The sequence below is a fragment of the Crotalus tigris genome, unplaced genomic scaffold, assembly GCF_016545835.1.
Source record: "Crotalus tigris isolate CLP2741 ecotype Arizona unplaced genomic scaffold, ASM1654583v1 scf7180000024514.4999324561:1519799, whole genome shotgun sequence".
NCBI classification, from domain to species: domain Eukaryota; kingdom Metazoa; phylum Chordata; class Lepidosauria; order Squamata; family Viperidae; genus Crotalus; species Crotalus tigris.
The window spans coordinates 439,125-454,540 of record NW_024100687.1 but is presented as its reverse complement, the minus strand read 5'-3'; the positions used below and the strand labels follow the sequence as shown (position 1 = coordinate 454,540).

General features: G+C 40.5%; 1 protein-coding gene across 2 annotated transcripts in view; it reads left to right on the top strand.

The window, feature by feature from the left end:
* Positions 1-15,416, top strand: part of LRWD1 (leucine rich repeats and WD repeat domain containing 1) — a 41,117-nt gene that overhangs the window by 169 nt on the left and 25,532 nt on the right. The window contains exon 2 of one of the 2 annotated variants that reach the window (XM_039333955.1): positions 15,225-15,299. The exons of the other annotated variant lie outside the window; for it this stretch is intronic. The gene's annotated coding sequence lies outside the window, so the exon portion shown is untranslated. The remainder of the gene's footprint in view (positions 1-15,224; positions 15,300-15,416) is intronic. 2 annotated transcript variants of the gene reach the window in all.

Genomic DNA, 15,416 nt, shown 5'->3' with positions numbered 1-15,416 from the left:
GGTGCGGAGCCCGGGGGCGTGGGGACAAGGGCCGTCAGTCGTTGGGGCATTAAGCGAGCGCGCGCCCGGCGGGAAATGTTGAGGCGAGCCGCCTCCCTCTTTGGAGTTTTCTCTTCAAGGCCCTACCGGGTGCCTTGACTGGAGGAACGATGTTGTGGCGGGAAACTCGTCTTCCCACAGCGCTTTGCGCGGTTTAGCGGTAAGAAAGACATCCTCGCGTCCTGCCGGGGCGTGATGGGAATTGTGGTCTCGAAGCTGGTTGAGCATTTAAAGATGCCGCTGCTCTTGACTTCCCTCCCTTCTCCAGTTTTCCTCATCGCCGCCACAAGGCGCCTCTTTCTCTCCAGGGTTGGTTTTTTAAAAATATATGTATATATATAATCTGTCCCTCCGTATTGAGGTGATGTGTATTTTTTTTTTTTACATGTAAATATCGGTCTATCTGAGGAGAGATTTTTTTTTTTTGTTCATTAGGGGCTTAGGAAGACGAGGCGGCAACCAGACCCTCAAAGCCTGCTCATCTTCATTTTGAAACAATAACCCCCTTTTGAAAAAGACACATGCAGTTTTCCCCTCTTCCATCTCATTTTAGACTGAGATTTGCCTCAGAGATAAGATTCTGGGTCGATTTTTCCTTTTCGGCATCTCTCTTCTGTTCCCCACCTCAGGCATGTCGTTGTAGTTGAAAACTGCTCTTAAAAAAAATATTTCTACTTCTCCAAGATTCTTAGGCATTTTCTATTTCTTCTCATACCTTTGAAACTGCCTATGCTCTGATTTAGTTATTTTTGTAATAACACATACAAAGCACTTTTGTTTGAACAAGCGAGTCAAAGGTGTCATTTGACACCAGCCAAATACTATAAATGACTTAGAAATCAAAATACCCAATTATAATGATAATGCTTTCCAAAGCTGGAAAAGATCTCTCATTTTAACCCAAATTCTATTCATTCCCTGTCTTTTGATGCTTTTCTTGTATGTCCAGAATTGCTATCCAGATTTGTAAGAATGTTAGAGCTGAGATTGATTTTTTTTAAAAGGTCCATAATATAGAGATAGTGCTGTATAATATATGCATGTATAAATATGTGATTCAGCCATGAATTTCTGAAAATCTATATAAGGCACTGTAAAAGGGGGTAAGCAAAATTAAAATCAAAGAGTTTGGAGGGGTGTTAAGACCATTAACATCAAATCTTGTTCAATTTAGGAATTTGAATTAAAATATCCCTGAGCTATGGCCCTTCAGCCTCTTTCTATAAACATTGAGTCAATGGAAGCCCACCACTTTTTTGGATAAATATTTTTACTAACTTTCTTACATTAAGTTTTTCCTAACTGGACATTTAAAGATTCTTACTCCTTGTTTTTGCACTATGTAGTGCTTAAGTTCCAACCAACTGTTGATCAATCTCCTTCATTCTGATTTTTGATCGTTGCTATCAGATCCCCTTTCATTTGTTTTCTGTTGGGAATAAACATACAGTACAGATTTCCCTCAGATATAAAACTAAATTTTTAATCTTGCAATCATTCTTGTTGCCTTTCTATTGTTTCTGTGAATCTTCTTTTTATTTTTATTGAAAATTTTTACATTTTACAAAAACAAATCCCCTTCCCATACCCCCCCCTACCTCACCCCCCCCCTTCCCAACCTCCCAAACCCTCCCCTGGACTTCCCAGAGCTGAGTACAGGCTTAATTAAAAAAAAAAAAAAAACTTAAGACACTTTTAAAACCTAAACAAATTTAAATACAATCATCATTCTATATAAGCTCCCTCCAAAAACACAAATTTAAACATTACTTTCTTTGAATATCTATATCTATAGTATAAAATCTAATTTCTCCCTCTTTCTTTATCCTAAAACGAAAAAATAAACATACAAATCTTTGTTATACCATTAAAGCTAAATACTCTTAAAGAACTTAAAGTAAGTACATATTTCCTTCAATCTTCATAATCTTCTCTCCTATCCAAAAAGAAAAAAAAAAAAAAACAAAAACTTAAAAAACCTATAAGTCCTAAACAAATCTAAGCACATTTAATTAAACAAATTATTTTGTCTTAAAAATATTAATAATAATATTTAAAAACTAAAAACACTTTTAAATCCTAAACAAATCTAAATACAATCCTCACTCTATATAAACTCCCTCCAAAACCACAAATTTTTAAAATTTAAAACATTAGAATCCACTCACTAAAATAAGCAAATTATAATCCCTTCAAAACACAAATTTAAACAATATTATCATTAAAGGTTCAAAACTTAAAACAACAAAGTTAATAAACACATTAAACATTTCAATCTTCACCAATAACTAATTCCATCCGTAAAAAACTACATCCTTATCAATCTCAATTATATTAGTATTATTAATTATTCACATTCCAGTTTTTTCCATTCTCCATTCTTCCATTCTTCCATTTCCCTTCTCCATTCTTGTATCAAACTCGTAAGAAATGCTGCAAGTTCTGCCTTAGGAGACTGCTCCAAAATTCCTGAATCTCCCATCGACTCCGAAGCAAATAAGGGTTCCTTAAATTCCTCCTTGTATTGATCTTTACAATTGTAAGTTGTACAAGTTATCCTCTGCCCGTTCCTCTCTTGTTGATGCCCCTCAGACTGAGATTTCCCAGTTTCCATTTCAGGCAACAATTCCACCCTTAAAGATTGCTCCAAAGACTTTGTAGGTCTAACATCTCCCAGAGATTCAGAAACCACTAAATATGAAACTTCCTTAACCTTCTTCTGTTGCTGCTTTTCTTTGGGATTATATACTGCACAAGTTGTCTTCTGCTCCTCAACCTGGACTTGTTGAGGCCTCTCACACAAAGATTCTCCAGTTTTCATAAATATAGGCTCTTCAAACTGTGATTCTACATTCTTTTCTTCCAAAGCTTTAAACTTAATTGATGGCGATGCACATACCCCCAGGACCGAAGTATAAAAATCTTTTGCTTGAGAAACAGTATTAAGTCTATAACATGTCCCCAGGTAATTCACCACCATTCCAATCGGAACATCCCATCTGAATGAAATTTTTCTCTTTTTAAGTTCATTTGCTAAAAAAGCAAACTCCTTTCTTCTTCTTAAAATTTTAGATGGGATCTCTTTAAAAATTATAACATCTTGTGAAGCAATTTGAAATCTCTTCTTATAATAGGCTTGCACAATTTCATTGCGTAAAGATCTTTTACCAAAGTAAATTACCACATCTCTTGGCAGATTCTTCTGTGCTGCCACCACAGAGTTAACCCTAAATAATTTTTCAATTTCACTAAGTATTCCCTCTTTTTCTTTATTCAAAATCAATGCAAAGTCCTTTGCAACCATCTCCTTCAGATCTCCTTGCAAAGACTCTCCCAAGCCTCTAATTCTTAAGGCATATTCCATTTGTCCATATTGAAGCATAAGAATCTCATTTTCCATTTCTTTTTCCATACTTTCAATTTTCCCCTCCATTATGTCCACTTTTTCAGCTACCTCTTCCACATGGGAGTTCACCTTTTCAAGAACAGAAGCAACACCTTCTAAAGCCAAAACAAAATCTTGTCTCAAGATCTTATTGTTTTCCTCTAAAATCTTTTTCATTTCTGCCCTAATTTGAATTATAACATCTCCCATCATGTCTTGCAAGTCCTTCATAGTTATTAGCTGACCCCCAGAAGAGGGTGAAACTGTTGATTTAGAAACTGTAGAAATCCCTGGACGCTTTGGAGCCATCTTAAAGAAAAACCTTTAGTCCTTCTTAAGAAATTATAAAAATTCCTTCAAAAATCATAACTCCCTCCAAAGAAGGTCATTATAATAAAAAGAAAAAAGGGAAAAAAAGGAAGAGAAAAAGAATTAAAAAAAAGTTTTACTCCTTCTTAAAAATTACAAAAAATTAAACAGAAAAAAAGTCCTTCAAAAAAGGGTCATTACAATAAAAAAAAAGGGAGTTCAAAGGAAAAAAAAAGGGAGAAGAAAAAAAAAAATAATAATTAAATAAAAAAAGTCCGTTCCAAAAAAAATACTTAGAGATACCAAAAACAACCATTCCAATCATAAGGAAATAAAAAGAGAAAGGGAAAGGAAAGAAAGAAAAACACCAAAAAGCCTGCCGGTCAGCATTCTAACTTCCAGAAAAAAAAACACCGAGGAGTTTGCCGATCGCCATTTTACTTTCCCTTTCAAAAAAGAAAAAAAATAAAAAGAGAGAATAAAAATAGAAACAAATCTTAAAACTTAAAATCCAAATAAGTCAAAGAAAGCAAAAACTAAATCCTCTACTCAGCTCTGTCCATTTAAAAAAAAAAACTCACCAGTTCTCTTTAAGCACGGAGGTGTTTGCGGCGGCTCGTTTTGTCCCTGAGGACAAAAACAGCTGGGAAGCGGAGACAAGTCTGAACTCCGTGGGAGCACTCCTTTCACCCCCCCAAAAAAAAAACTTGGGGGGTGAGAAAGAGGCTCTACCACTATTCAGACACTCTCTACCCCCCCCTTTGCCCGGGAGGGGGATTTTGAACCGCTGAACAGCTGATATCTGCTGTTCATAGCGGTTCTTACACTTACCCAGGAGGACGGCTACAAAGTAGCCGCCATCACGCACGCAAAATCCACCGGAAGTCTGTGAATCTTCTTAAAATATAATATCTGCAATTGGACACTGTACTTGAGATAAAGTCTGAAGAAGGCAGATATAGTTGCTTTGGCAACTGCTCTTGTTGATGCATTCTGAATTGCATTTCCCTTTGGAGCTGTATCATGTTGACTCATATATAGTTTACAATTAACATTCCCAAATCATTTTCATATAATAGAATAGAATATAACAGAATAGAATAGAATGTATTGTCACTTTAAATATACACTAACCAGCATATATTAAAAAAGAAATTTTGTTGCATTCAGCTCTCAGAAAATATCATTATGTATGTATCCACATATACATAGCAAACAAAAAAGAATCCTGCGAATTTACAAGATGGATGGCATAAGGAACAAACCTGTTACAGAATCAAGTAGTTCTGCTATAAATACTTCAAAACCTCCTCCCAGAGGGGAGCAACAGAAACAGACCGTGAAACGGTGTGTGGGGCCTTTAACAATGCTTTGAGCTCTAAGCATATAATGCTTATAAGCTGTATCCTGAATAACAGGAAACGAGCTTTTTATAATCTTCTCAGCTGTCCTTACCACTCTTCTATCTGAGGCACTGCTACCACCAGACCAAACAGTGATGCAGTTTGTTAAAGCGTTCTCAATTGTGCCTCTGTAAAAAACGGCCAGGACAAAAGGAGGAAGATGTGCTCTCCTCATTCAACACAAAAAATGCAAAAGCTGGTTTGCCTGCTTCACTAAAGATAAAATATGAGGAGTCCAAACCAGATTGTTAGTTATCTGCATCCCCAGGTACTTAATACTATTGACCACTTCCACAGCTGCAGCTTGATACAAAGTGGAATATGATTATGCTGGCTCTTTCTAAAATCAATGTTGTTCTCCTTTGTTTTATTAATATTCAAAACCAGGTTATTTTTATTGCACCAGTCCACCAAAGTCTTCACCTCCTCCCTTAAGAATCTTCATTATCATCTCGGATAAGACCCACTACTGCTGTGTCATCTGCATACTTCACAATATGATTTATAGCAGACTTAGCATAGCAGTCATGGGTCATCAAGGTGAACAGTAATGGACTCAAAACACAGCCCTGTGGGGAACCCGTAGTCAAAAAGATGGAATTGGAAACTTTTCTTCCAGCTCGCACAAACTGGGGCCTATCAATAAGGAAGTCAAGTATCTAGTTACATAAGTAATAGGTCCAGTTTGTTCACCAAATGCTGAGGAATGATTGTGTTGAACACCAAACTAAAATCAATAAACAGCATGAAGTAGTATGAAGCCAGAGATCATGTATGTGTGCATTTTTTCCTAAATGAAGAAATTTGCATTTATGTGTATTAAATTTCATTCTAGTTTGAGCCCACTTTTATAGCCTATCATTCATTTTGAATTATGCTTCTATAATATTAACTATCACAAAACTAATTCAGTTTTGTGTTAGTTATAGATTCTTCTGATTCCTTAAACTAAGGTGAGGATCAGATAGATATATAGCATGCTATGGAAAAGAGGTGTAATGTTACTTTTTCAGAAACTTCTTTCTTTAGCCATAATTCTGAACAACTGCCACCTAAAGAAAAACATTTGTGTCTGATAAAGATAATGAAATATTGAAAAACATTGGCAGAAAACTAAAGAAAGCATCTTGAAGCTTTAGGAAGCTCTTCACATATGTTAACAAAAGTATGGCTTCTGGACTTGGAAGGAATTAGGACAGAGTTGAGACAATATATGTTTATATGAATGAATTAATGATCCTGAACTTTGAGACAAACATTTTTCTGCTTGGATTATATTTCTCTGCGGCCTGAGTTCAGTTTAAATTTCACAGGTATAGCTTCAGATGTTGATCTGGGTCGCAGATTGCCTGTATATTATTATTATGATTTAAGTTTCTTTAACAAATATGGAAAACGTATTGATGTGAAACAATACACACAATTCCCTCTCCATGTTGTACTTTTACTTACTTTAATTTAAAAAATGGATGTTAATTGTAAAAATAACAGGTTGAAAAGCACAATACAACTTTTTGTGTCCAAAACTGTCTTTACAGCATTGCCACCAAATATGAAAAAAATGATCCAATCTAATATTGCATTTCCAGCCATTTTTACAAAATGCATTATCTATTTTGGCAATCAACACTGGGTAGTATACCACCAATAGAGCATCTTATGCCATTTTTCTCTAAGTGTAATATTGATGGTATATTACCTGTTTTTCCTTTGTTATCCCCATGGTTGGATATTTATTGATCTATTTGGATTCTGCATTCATTGAGCTACATAATAATTGTTCACTTTCCAAATCATACTTCATCAGTAATTTATAGATAAGACCCAATATATTATCTAAATTTTATGTAGTAAGCTTTTTAATTCAGTAAAATTTCTAAATGTCCTATCTAGAACTGCCTATATTCAAATTCAGATTTAAAAAATTAAAAATCTTATGCTTATTAACACTGACATCCTAAATTGTAAATAACAATTGATATACCTCTTTTTTATTAACAATAGTCTAAGTTACCTAAACATTAGTGTTAATAATTTTCAATCAATACTGTACAAATGTCAGTGTACTGAAAGAATATAATAAGATTTACAAGAACGTAAGAAAAATAAAAGTTGATAGAAAAAAATTGTAGTTGAGGGCGAACTGTTGCTTTCAGATACCTGCATATACATAAATATTTGTGTATGTACATTATCTATCTATCTATCTATCTATCTATCTATCTATCTATCTATCTATCTATCTATCTATCTAGCTATCTATCTATCTACCTACCTACCTACCTACCTACCTACCTACCTACCTACCTACCTACCTACCTTGATTTGATTTACAACCATTTTAAATTACAGTGATGCTGAACAAAAAGACATTACCTGTGTCCAAAGTGCCAGCTGCTGCAGCACCCCCAGCTCCCCACCACCACCTCATATCTCTTCCCCCATCTCAGCCACCCACTTGGCCCACCTACACATGCAAAGCTGCTATAGTCAGAAGTCTTCAGCCTGCTCTCTACCCTGTCAGGGCCCAGAAGCCTTGGCTTATTCCATCCTACCAGATCCAGAAGGCCTCAGCCCATGGCCTGACAAAGCCCAAGAGGTCTTGACCTACTCTCTGCCTCCCTAGCACAAAGCACTCCACTTCAGCATTTTTCTCTTCTACTGCCAGGCATGCTCAGCCTATGCAGGGTGCAAAGCAATCTTGCACCATTCTTCAAGCATGACTTGGCAAAGGAAACTTCCAAAGCATCATAAGAATGGAGTCTACTTGGAGAACAAAAAGAAAAGACAGAAACAATAAAGAAAAAGTAAAGAAAAAGTGTTCTCCTTTAATGGTAATCTTTAGTTCCTTATGGTTTCCTCTAATGTCCAACCTTAAAAGTTCCATCCAGTAATGTTTTTTAAGAGATTCAAAACAACATTTTCCTGTAAGAAGAATTCTTATAATTTCAAATTGTATTTCAAATCCACCTGTTTCTATTTTCCAAAATCAATGTTCTAATCATCCATTTATTGATTATTCAAAAAATAATAATTTAAGTCCTCAAATTTGTACAGTATTTAAAGCTTCTTTCATTAAGAATTGAAGGAAATTCACACTGTAAAACTTCTTAATCCGGAGGTTCCTGATAACTAAAAAAGTTTAAAAGCCATTTCTGAAGGTAATTAGAAAAGAAAGTATGTGAACCAGCATCCTTTTCATCAATCAGAATAGAGCTGGAAGGGACCATGGAAGTCTTCTAGTCCAACCTCCTGCTCAAGCAGGAGACCCTGGCCTATACCATTTCAGACAGGTGACTGTCCAATTTCTTCTTAAAAACCTCCATTGATGAAGCACCCACAACTTCTGAAGGCAAGCTGTCCCATTGGTTAATTGTCCTCACTGTTAGGAAGTTTCTCCTTAATTTCAGGTTGTTTTTCCTTGATTAGTTTCCATCCATTATTTCTTGTCCTGCCCTCTGGTGCTTTGGAAAATAAGTTGATTCCCCTCCTCTTTGTGACAACCTTCAATTACTGGAATACTGCCATCATGTCCCCCCAAGTCCTTCTTTTCTCTAGACTAGCCAAACCCAAATCCTGCAACGTTCTTCATATGTTTTAGTCTCCAGGCCTTTAATCATCTTAGTTGCTTTTCTTTGCACTTTTTCCAAAGTCTCAATTTCCTTTTTGTAATGTAGTGACCAAAACTGGATGCAGTGTTCCAGGTGTGGCCTTACTAAGGCTTTATAAAGCGGTAGTAATACCATGTTTTCCTGAAACTAAGACCCAATCTTATATTATTTTTGCCTCCAAAACAGGCATTCAGTCTTATTTTTGGGTGGTATCTTATATTTTGCATGACACTTGCCTTGCTTCGTGGCGGTGGCACCAACAGCCCCATCCAGCAAGAGCCCACATGGCTGCTGGCCCACTTCTGTTGTGGCCACTTGCCGCAGGAGGCCGCACGGTACAGCGTGCTGCTGCCGCCACAATGAGATGAGGCAGATGGGGGAGGGTTGGAACTGCTCCATGCACCCTGCACCTGCTTCCTTCAGCCCCCCCCCCCAGCCAGGCCATTCCTTGCTCCCTTTCACTCTCCTCCCGAGCCGGACTGCCATGGTACCGTACGAAGGATGGGCAGGGTAGGCCTGGTCATACTCTGCCATTTTGGAGCCAGGGGGGAGTGACAGCGAAAGGTTCCACTGAGCACCACTGGAGGGGCTTTCTTCACGCTCTGCCCCACAGATTAACTGCCTGATGGCAGCCACCACCTCCTTCACCAACTCTCCCATGGCTTTTGCCATGACTGGGTGGCACAAGCCTCCCCCGCCACCTCCCTCCGCCAGCCCTCTGTCTCTGCCACTGGAGAGAATGGAGAACGGAAGCAGAGTGGCTCTGCGCAGCGATGCAGAGCAGAGAACAGCACTTGCTTGCTGCCTGCATTGCCCCACATCTCCCTTCTCCATTCTCAAATGGCCCCATTTCCTGCCGCATGCTCAGATCTCAAGGAGGCACTAGAGATTCCCAAGGTGGACAAAGTCTGGATCCCCTTGGTTTCCCAGACAGCTGTTGTGGGGGACTTAATGGAGGTCCTCAAAGCTGATAATAAAAGGTGGGAGCAAACCTTCCACAAAACTCATCAGTCAGCGGTATGGGCCATCAAAGCGGCCACCTCGGCCTCCTTCTTTGTTCGGACTACCCTCCTGTGGTTACAACAACTACAGGCCAGGGTCCTGGCTGAGGACTTGCGGACTCACCAGGACCTGGCCAAGATGGTGGCAGCCACAGAATATGCTGCGGATGCAACACTCCAATCGGCCATCTTCTCCTCTAGATTCATAGCGTCCAATATAATCGCCAGAAGGATGCTATGGCTAAAACACTGGCAGGCTGACATCAAGGCTAAGTGGCGCCTAGCGACCGCCCCCTATTTAGGCAGCAATTTGTTTGGGGAGGCCCTGGCTCCTTATCTTGTCGAGAATAAGGACAAACGTAAGGTCATGGCTCACTTAAACAAAAAATGACAGACGTCCCGCACCTTATTTTCGGAGGCAGCCCTTTCGCCAAATGACAACCGCACCTCTCAATCAGAACGCAAAAACATACACGACCAGGCAGGACAGACCATACGACCGTCCCTATGACAGACCAGGGTTCAGATCCAGGCAACAAAATCAGACTAAGTGGCCCTTTCGTGGAATGGGCCGCCCCTACTGGAAGAACAAATGACCCTTACCCCGACCTCCCCATTGGAGGAAGACTAGCCCATTTCTTCCATCAGTGGGAACAAACCTCCACGGACAACTGGGTACTGCATACCATCCAGACTGGGTTGTCCCTGGAGTTTCTAGTCATGTCTCCAGACCGATTCAACACCTGCTCAGTTTCCAGGGACCCCATAAAACGCAGACTTATGCAGGAGGCCATCCAACACCTGTTGGATATTCAAGCCATAGAACCTATTCAACCAGAATACAGAGGCAGGGGATTTTACTCCATCCTCTTCGTGGTCCCCAAGACCTCAGGAGGATGGAGGGCAATCCTGGACCTCAAAAATCTCAACCGATACATAACATACAAAAAATTCAAGATGCAATCCCTCCAGTCCATCCTGGGAGGCATCAGACAGGGCGACTTCCTGGCATCGATTGATCTCACGGAAGCCTATCTTCACATCCCCATTCATCCATCTCACCGCCAGTTTCTACGCTTCTGTTAGGGAAGCAAACACTTCCAGTACAGGGCCCTCCCCTTCGGTCTCTCCTCAGCACCCAGGGTGTTTACAAAAATACTGGTGGTAGTAGCCGCAAAACTCAGAGAAATCCCAATACGCGTCCAATGTTATCTGGACAACATCTTGATTCAAACAACTTCCCTCCAGGCGGCTCAGGTGGATGTAAGGACCATTATCCACGTCCTTCAGCAGCATGGGTTCTCAGTAAACTTCCAGAAGAGCCAGACAGCTCCCTCACCCAGGCTACTGCATCTGGGAGCCATCATAGACGCATCCAACTGCATGGTCTACCTCTCCCAGGAGCGAGTGGTCAGCATCAGGGAACTGGCTCGCCAGGTATACAAACAACACACAGTTCCCCTGGTAACACTATCCCAGTTGTTAGGCAAGATGGTCTCCTGCATAGCCATAGTCCCCTGGACCAGGCTTCATTTGCAGGACCTACAGTGGTTCCTCCTGCCATTCCAACGACAGAATACCAGCTCATCAAACCGCCTAGTCCGGGTTCCGGCGCACATTCGCAGGGCGCTCCGTTGGTGGTGCTCTCGGGCAGTGACCAAGGGGTCACCCTTCAAGGAACCAGACAGGGTTACCATTACAACAGACAGCATCCTGTACGGTTGGGGAGCCCATCTACTCTCTCACTTCGCGCAGGGACATTGGTCCGCCGCGGATCTGAGGAACAACATCAACTGGCTAGAGCTCAGGGCAATCCATCTAGCCCTACGACACTTCAGACACAGAATCGGGCTGCCATGTCCTAGTCCTTACAGACAACATGGCAGCCAAGGCACACATCAACAGTCAGGGGGGCACCAGGTCCAAAGCCCTCATGACAGAGGCACGGCTTCTGTTCACCTGGGTAGAGCCCAGACTGAAGTCACTAAGGGCGGAACACATATCAGGGGTCAACAACCTGCAGGTGGACTTTCTGAGTCATGCCACAGTGGACTCCTCGGAGTGGGGGCTACACCCGGACCTGTTCTCACACATCTCCCGCAGGTGTGGTCAACCGCTCATACCGGCAGCCATCTGCAAATTGCTACACGAGCGAGCGGAGGTGATTTTCGTGGCACCACACTGGCCACAGAGACCGTGGTTCGCAGACCTGATGAACCTGTTTCAATCAACCCTGTGGAAGATCCCCTCCCACCAAGTGTCTCTACACCAGGGAGCCATCTGTCACCCGGACCCTCAATGGTTGCAATTGACCATCTGGCACTTGAGCGCCGTGTAATGGTGCAGGAGTTATTCTCTCCTCGTGCCATTACCATGATTCAGGCTTCACGCTGTCCAGTGACCAACCACATATATGATTCCACTTGGAAAAATTTTTGCCTTTGGTGTAGGAGGCGGCAGTTTGAAATCTCCAAATTAACCATCCCTCAAATAGTAGACTATCTTTTAGATGGACTGGACAGAGGCCTCACCCCGGCGACTATTCGCAGGCAGGTGGCAGCTCTGTCCACTCTTCTCACGTGTGAGGATTCGGTTCCCTTAGCTCACCATCCCAGGGTTCGCACCTTTATCAAGGGTGCGTGTAACACCAGACCCCCAGTGGTACACAGATACCCATCTTGGGAATTGCCACAAGTACTTCGCGCTCTCATAGGACTGCCCTTTGAACCACTAGGGACCGTTTCATTACGACACCTGTCTCTAAAGGTGGCGTTCCTGATCGCCATCACATCGGCTAGGCGGAATTTCTGAGCTGGCCACACTGTCGGTCAGGAATGACCTCTGCACCTTCCACAGTGATAGGGTGGTCCTTAGGCTAGATCCCTCCTTCATCCCAAAGGTGAACTCTCTGTTTCACAGGGCACAAGAAATTGTTCTCCCAAACTTTTGCCCAAACCCGACACATGACCAGGAGCAGCAGTGGCATACATTGGACGTACGCAGGGCATTGCGACGTTACATAAAACATATGGAGCCTTTCCGCAAGTCAGAGACCCTCTTTGTGTCCTTCAGACCGGGTACTCTGGGGCGGAAAGTTTCTGCCGGTACCATTGGAAGGTGGATCCGGACCTGTATCGTCGAGGCGTACCAAGCCTCGTCTCTGCCACCTCCAAGTCATCTCACTGCCCATTCCACTCGAAGTGCTGCAACCTTGGCGGCATGGGCCACTCAGGCGTCCATCGAGGAAATTTGTAGGGCCGCGACATGGTCCTCACCTTCCCCGTTCGTACGCCATTACAAGATCAACCGTTTCGCTTCGGCAGACATCTCCTTGGGTAGGAGGGTCCTCCAGCAAGTGATCTCCAAGGACACCCTTCCGGCCTTATCTGTCTCCCACCCATCGGGACAGTGAGGCTTTGGTATGTCCCATCGGTGGATTCTCCATCTCCTGTACTGGAGAAGGGGCATTGGTCTTACCTGAACGCCTTTTCTCAGTACGGAGATGGAGAATCCACACCCACCCTAAGGTCAGTTAGGCCGTTATTAGGGAACTGAGAGCCAATATCTCGTCAACCTTCAGCCACTTCGCCCTCGTTAAGAATGGAGCCCCTGGCAAGAAGGGGCGTGTCAAATTTGGCTACTTGGTCTCAAGAGCAGGTAGACAGAGAAAACCCATCGGTGGATTCTCCATCTCCGTACTGAGAAAAGGCGTTCAGGTAAGACCAACGCCCCTTATCCACATTAAATTTCATGTTGTTGGATAGGGCCCATTGTTCCAAGTTTGTCAAGATCTTTTTGGATCCTGAGCTTGTCTTCTGGGGTGTTTTGTAGATTTCTGTAGCGATGTAATGATCTTTTATATATAATGCAACTCTACCTCCTCTTTTGTTAGGTCTGTTTCTTTTGAATAGTTTGTATCCTTCCATCAGTACATTCCAGTCATGAGTTTCATCCCACCAGGTTTCAATAATGGCAACTATGTAATATCTGCCTTCATGTACTAATACTTCAAGTTCACCCTGTTTCTTCCCTAAACTTTTAAGTGTTAGTATATCCTTTATGGGTCTTGGTTATGTTTCTTATATTTAATACTTTGTAACTGGGTTTTCCACCCATTCCATCATTCTCTACTTAGTTGTGTTTCCCCCTTTTTTTTCTTTCTCTTTTGAAAGGTGTCAACTGCAAAAATTTCTCTTGCCTCCCAAAACTCTAAACCCACTGGAGACCGCTAGTTTGTAGTCTCCTCACAAGAAACATTGTATTTTCCAGATTTGGAAAATACAATGGAAGGCATTTCAAAATGGAAAAAGTTGAAGCTGTCATGTTTGGAAGAATCACAGCAGTAAAACTGAATGTTTTGCAAGGCCCAAATTTTTGATCCAAATGATCCCTAAAAAGAATTGAGAAAAAAACACTAAATGATTGGTTTTATATGATTTAATAAAAGATCCAAAATAGGGTTTAAGATTTTAGAAGACTCAAAAGAACAGGGTGGGTGGACTAACAATATCCAAATGTAAGTTATGTAACTAAAATACTTGATTAACTTGGATAACAAATTGGATTATAAAAAAAAATATTGTTGGATTGCTTCTATGGAACACATAAGACTTCCAGATAGGTTGTACAGAACTTTGGCCTGAAGTATGTAGAAAAATGCAATATATAACAGACTATTCAATAATAAGTATTGTTTTGAAAGTACAGAATAAGCATAGAAAAGGACTGTGCACAATCCTCAGTTAATGATGGCTGCTGAATGTGGCGTGATCATGTGAAATTGTGCTTTATCCCTGTGTCACTTAGCAATGGAAATTCCAGTTCCAATTGCCTTTGTTAAGATTACCTGTAAATTAAAGCTTTCTTCCAAGAGAACATTGTTAAATCTCATTAATTACCTATGATAATAGTTTGATCACAATTTCTTAGAAAGTCTTATAAGATATTGTAGAAAATCCATCAGGTTCTTCAGTTTTGGTGTTTATATTGTTTCTTTTATTTCCTTTTCGACATTATCACTGGTTTGTAAAGAGCTTCATTTTGTTATTCTGTGAATTTATAAATTGCCTTGTATTTTCATACTGTTCTGAATTTAATATTTACTACATAGTCTGGAATAATAAGAAATTGATTTATTTTCTATTGTTGAAACATATCTGTTGCCATCCCAATTAGTTATAAGAATTTTGTCTTGTTCCTTTCCTAATTGATAACCAGCAGTTTATCTAATTTATTGCCCTTTTCAAAATATTTTTGTTTGGCAAAGTTCAATTTATTATAAGTGTCATTTACTTCTGTTAATATGTGTATAGATAGCTTTAATCTTTTGTTCTAAAACAAATTTATATTTGAGGCTATTGAAATAGTCTCCTTATAAATGCTTTATTTGAATTCCATACTGTAAATAACCATCAGAAGTTGAATTGGTTTACATTCTTTATCTGTATTGATCCTTCAGTTTAATATTCTCTTTTAGCAATAATAATAAACAATCCACCACTCGAAGATTCCTCTGTGTAAGCTTACAGTTATTGGATTATGATCAACATAGGTAAGAGATCCAATTTCCATATCTATATGTTTGGTTAGGAATGAACTAGAACATATCACTCTTTGAACAACTTCTAGGAATGGAAGAATAAGTATATTTCTTTTCTGAAGGGTACTT